Source organism: Bos mutus, chromosome 8 (assembly GCF_027580195.1).
Source record: "Bos mutus isolate GX-2022 chromosome 8, NWIPB_WYAK_1.1, whole genome shotgun sequence".
NCBI classification, from domain to species: domain Eukaryota; kingdom Metazoa; phylum Chordata; class Mammalia; order Artiodactyla; family Bovidae; genus Bos; species Bos mutus.
The window spans coordinates 80,512,249-80,517,440 of NC_091624.1; the positions used below are offsets into that span (position 1 = coordinate 80,512,249).

Sequence of the window (5,192 nt, forward strand, 5' to 3'; positions counted from 1 at the left end):
ATTTGATGCTGATACTCCAGGAGTCACACTTTGAGAATCATTGATCTAAAAAGGAGAAATAATATACATATAAATAATGAAAACACAAGGTAACCTAGAATGCAAAATTATGAAATTAATCTGATTAGTGAGAAGGTGCAGACTATGGAATCAGCAGACCTAGTTGGAGAAGGCAATGGCACCCCACTCCAGTACTCTTGCCTAGAAAATCCCATGGACGGAGGAGCCTGGTGGGCTGCAGTCCATGGGGTTGCTAAGAGTCAGACACTGAGCGACTTAACTTTCACTTTTCTCTTTCATGCACTGGAGAAGGAAATGGCAACCCACTCCAGTATTCTTGCCTGGAGAATCCCAGGGACGGCGGAGCCTGGTGGAATGCCATCTGTGGGGTCGCACAGAGTCGGACACGACTGAAATGACTTAGCATAGCATAGCATAGCATAGTTTTAAATCCTGATGGTGTCTTATCAGCTGTAAGACCTGCAGCCTGATATTTGCTGCTGCTACTGCTAAGTCACTTCAGTCATGTCCGACTCTGTGCGACCCCATAGACAGCAGCCCACCAGGCTCTGCTGTCCCTGGATTCTCCAGGCAAGAACACTGGAGTGGGTTGCCATTGCCTTCTCCAATGCATGAAAGTGAAAGTGAAGTTGCTCAGTCGTGTCCGACTCTTTGCGACCCCATGGACTGCCACTCACCAGGCTCCTCCTTCCATGGGATTTTCCAGGCAAGAGTACTGGAGTGGGGGTGACAATGCCTTCTCCTCCTGATATTTAACTTCTCCAAATTTTAACTAACTCCCCTTGAAGGAGGGCATGGCTATCCACTCCAGTTTTCTTGCCTAGACAGAGGATCCTGGTGGGCTATAGTCCATACGGTCGCACAAAGTTAGACACAACTGAAGCGACTCAGCACAACACAAATTTTAACTAACTCATCTAGGCAGTGGAGACAGTAATAGAGGTTTTTAGTATCATTAAGAGAATTTTATGAGGAAATGCATCAAGTGCTGAACAGACAGATAAATCTAATTCTTTCTCTAAAAGTTCTCTTCATTCCGTTTCCCCATACAAATAGAGTAAGTGAAGCAGAAAGGTTACAGACAGTGAATATCACATTGTTTTTCAGGTTTCATGTATCCCTAGAGGCCAGTTGATTCTGAAGATACAGAGAATTCAATAGCCATGTTATTTACAGTGAAAGCTAACCAACCTGGATTAATCGCTAATGCATTTGACTTACTAAGGTTCTAAAATAGAAAATGACAGTTAAATAAACAAAAAGACACCTTATAAGGATATGCTGAATCACAAAAGCACATCTTTATATTAGTCTGGCAATTCATAATTTTCTCAGAATTGTAATAATTAGGAAATTGAAAGATAAGCAGTAGAGGGTATGATGGATTTAATCAGGAGAACAAGATTTTAGGAAGCAAAATGGCACCTTTGGAAATACAGATATCTGCAAGTAAAAATAGATCAATGTCTTGTAGCTCAAATCAATATGTAATTTGGTAAGCTATCTAAATATTTTATCCCTTGAAGTGAGAAAGAGACAGATAGGAATATGGCTGAATTCCCCAGCAGTCTTTTCTGAGGTGAGTTTTGTATCCATAAAGTCGCTAAGGATAAGCCATAACAGCTTGTAAAATAGGATACAATGGATTTGATAATCTACATTAATTCTTTAAAAGCATATAAATTCTTATCAACAAAGTTAACATAAGACAGCTTTAATGGAAACCAACATTAAAATCAATGCAAGTGTGAAAGCAAAGACCTAGTTTAGTTTGAGAAGCTAAGCAGATATACCATAAAAAGCATACCACAACCAGCCACCTGACTTATAAACATGGAGAAAACAAAGAATAGTTCAGTTCAGTCACTCAGTCGTGTCTGACTCTTTGCAACCCCATGAACCGCAGCACACCAGGCCTCCCTGTCCATCACCAACTCCAGGAATCTACCCAAACCCATGTGCATTGAGTCAGTGATGCATTCCAACCATCTCATCCTCTGTCATCCCCTTCACCTCCCACCTTCAATTTTTCCCAGCATCAGGGTCTTCTCAAATGAGTCAGCTCTTCACATCAGGTGGCCAAAGTATTGGAGTTTCAGCTTCAGCATCAGTCCTTCAAATGAACACCCAGGACTGATCTCTTTTAGGATGGACTGGTTGGATCTCCTTGCAGTCCAAGGGACTCTCAAGAGTCTTCTCCAACACCACAGCTCAAAAGCATCAATTTTTCGGTGCTCAGCTGTCTTTATAGTCCAACTCCCACATCCATACATGACTACTGGAAAAACCATAGCCTTGACTAGATGGACATTTGTTGACAAAGTAATGTCTCTGCTTTATAATATGCTGTCTAGGTTGGTCATAACTTTCCTTCCAAGGAGTAAGTGTCTTTTAATTTCATGGCTGCAGTCACTATCTGCAGTGATTTTGGAGCCCCCCAAAATTAAGTCAGCCACTGTTTCCACTGTTTCCCCATCTATTTGCCATGAAGTGATGGGACTGGATGCCATGATCTTAGTTTTCTGAATCTAAAGCTTTTAGTCAACATTTTCACTCACCTCTTTCACTTTCGTCTAGAGGCTCTTTAGTTCTTCACTTTCTGCCATAAGGGTGGTGTCATCTGCATATCTGGGGTTATTGATATTTCTCCCAGCAATCTTGATTTCAGCTTGTGCTTCTTCCAGCCCAGTGTTTCTCATGATGTACTCTGCATATAAGTTAAATAAGCAGGGTGACAATATACAGCCTTGACGTACTCCTTTTCCTATTTGGAACCAGTCTGTTGTTCCATGTACTGTTCTTTTTTTTTTCTTTCTGATACAAAATATTTGGTCATGTATTCATAATTTGCTTGACATTCCAGCAAAGTGAAGAGGCAATAACAAAAGAAACTTCTTACAAGAGAAGAGAAAGACACGGCGCTCTGGAGTTTCTGTTGGAACAAGACTCTTCTGTTTTGGTTATATACAGTTTAGTTCGTTTAGTGTCTGATCCAGTGTCTGATGTAAGCCCACGTTCTCTTCTTTGGTCTGGGCCAGTTTTTCTTCCAGGTCATCAATTGTCTTTTCCAGTTTTGCAACTGTTCTCTCTGCAAATTCGGCACGGGTCTCAGCCTCTTTCAGTTTGCCGGAGAGAAGTTTAATTTCTTCATATTTGTCCTCCTTTTCAGAATACTTTTCAGATGCAGCCTCTAGTGACTTCAGGTTGTTAGTGACATTCTTGAGTTCTTCTTCCAGGTCACCACATTTTAGTTCGGACCAACTTTCGAGCTACCTCTTCGTATTTGCGGTCAGCCTCCTCGGCGATGTGTTTGGCCTCTTTAAGCTGCATCTCCTGAATCTCCATCTTCTCCTCATCTTTCATGGCGCGGTTTCCTATCACCTTCATCCCTCTCTCACTCTCATCTGCAGCCTTTTCTGCCTCCTTCAGCTTCTGCAGGGCTGTGGCCGGTCGTTCCTGGGCCCTGTCCAACTCCTCCTCAACGAGCTGGATGCACCGATTGAGAGCTGCCACATCACCTTCGGCTTTCTCGCGCCGCTCGCGCTGCCATCCAGCTCTCGCTGCAGGCCCTGCGCGCGGTCCTCCGCCTCATCTGCTTGCTGCTGCAGGGCCTGGATCTTGCGTTTCACCACCTCCAGGGAGTTGAGGCCAGCCATGGGGCGGAGGCGCACGCAGCGGGCAGCGGACAGCGGCGGGCGCTCGGTTGGGCTCAGCTCCGGCAAGAGCTGCCCAGGTCCAGTTCTAACTATTGCTTCTTGACTGCATACAGGTTTCTCAAGAGGCAAGTCAGGTGGTCTGGTATTCCCATCTCCTTCAGAATTTTCCACAGTTTATTGTGATCCACACAGCCAAAGGCTTTGGCATAGTCAATAAAGCAGAAATAGATGTTTTTCTGGAACTCTCTTGCTTTTTCCATGATCCAGCAGATGTTGGCAATTTGATCTCTGGTTCCTCTGCCCTTTCTAAAACCAGCTTGAACATCAGGAAGTTCACGGTTCACGCATTGCTGAAGCCTGGCTTGGAGAATTTTGAGCATTACTTTAATAGCGTGTGAGATGAGTGCAATTGTGCAGTAGTTTGAGCATTCTTTGGCATTGCCTTTCTTTGGGATTGGAATGAAAACTGCCTTTTCCAGTCCTGTGGCTGCTGCTGAGTTTTCCAAATTTGCTGGCATACTGAATGCAGCACTTATACAGCATCGTCTTTTAGGATCTGAAATAGCTCAACTAGAATTCCATACCTCCACTAGCTTTGTTCATAGTGATGATTCCTAAGGCCCACTTGACTTCACATTCCAGGATGTCTGGCTCTAGGTGAGTGTGAGTAATCACACCATTATGGTTATCTGGGTTGTGAAGATCTTTTTTGTATATTTCTGTGTATTCTTGCCATCTCTTCTTACCATCTTCTGATTCTGTTAGGTCCATACCATTTCTGTCCTTTATTGTGCCCATCATTGCATGAAATGTTCCCTTGATATCTCTAATTTTCTTGAGATCTCTAGTCTTTCCCATTCTATTGTTTTCCTCTATTTCTTTGCATTGATCGCTGAGGAAGGCTTTCTTATCTCTCCTTGCTATTCTTTGGAACTCTGCATTCAAATAGTTATATCTTTCCTTTTCTCCTTTGCCTTTCACTTCTCTTGTTTTCACAGCTATTTGTAAGGCCTCCTCAGACAGCCATTTTGCTTTTTTGCATTTCTTTTTCTTGGGGATTGTCTTGATCCCTGTCTCCTTTACAATGTCATGAACCTCTGTCCATAGTTCATCAGGCACTCTGTCTATCAGATCTAGTCCCTTAAATCTATTTCTCACATCTACTGTATAATCATAAGGGATTTGATTTAGGTCATACCTAAATGGTCTAGTGGTTTTCCCCACTTTCTTCAATTTAAGTCTGAGTTTGGCAATAAGGAGTTCATGATCTGAGCCACAGTCAGCTCCTGGTCTTGTTTTTGTTGACTGTATAGAGCTTCTCCATCTTTGGCTGCAAAGAATATAATCAATCTGATTTCGGTGTTAACCATCTGGTGAGGTGTATGTGTAGAGTCTTCTCTTATGTTGTTGGAAGAGGGTGTTTGTTATGACCAGTGCATTCTCTTGGCAGAACTCTATTAGCCTTTACCCTGCTTCATTCTGTACTCCAAGGCCAAATTTCCTGTTACTCCAGGT

At 42.9% G+C, this 5,192-nt stretch overlaps 1 pseudogene; it reads right to left on the reverse strand.

The window, feature by feature from the left end:
• Positions 1 to 2,839: 2,839 nt before the first annotated feature.
• On the reverse strand, positions 2,840 to 3,700 carry LOC102278406 (tropomyosin alpha-4 chain pseudogene; annotated as a pseudogene).
• Between the last annotated feature and the right edge of the window lie 1,492 nt (positions 3,701 to 5,192).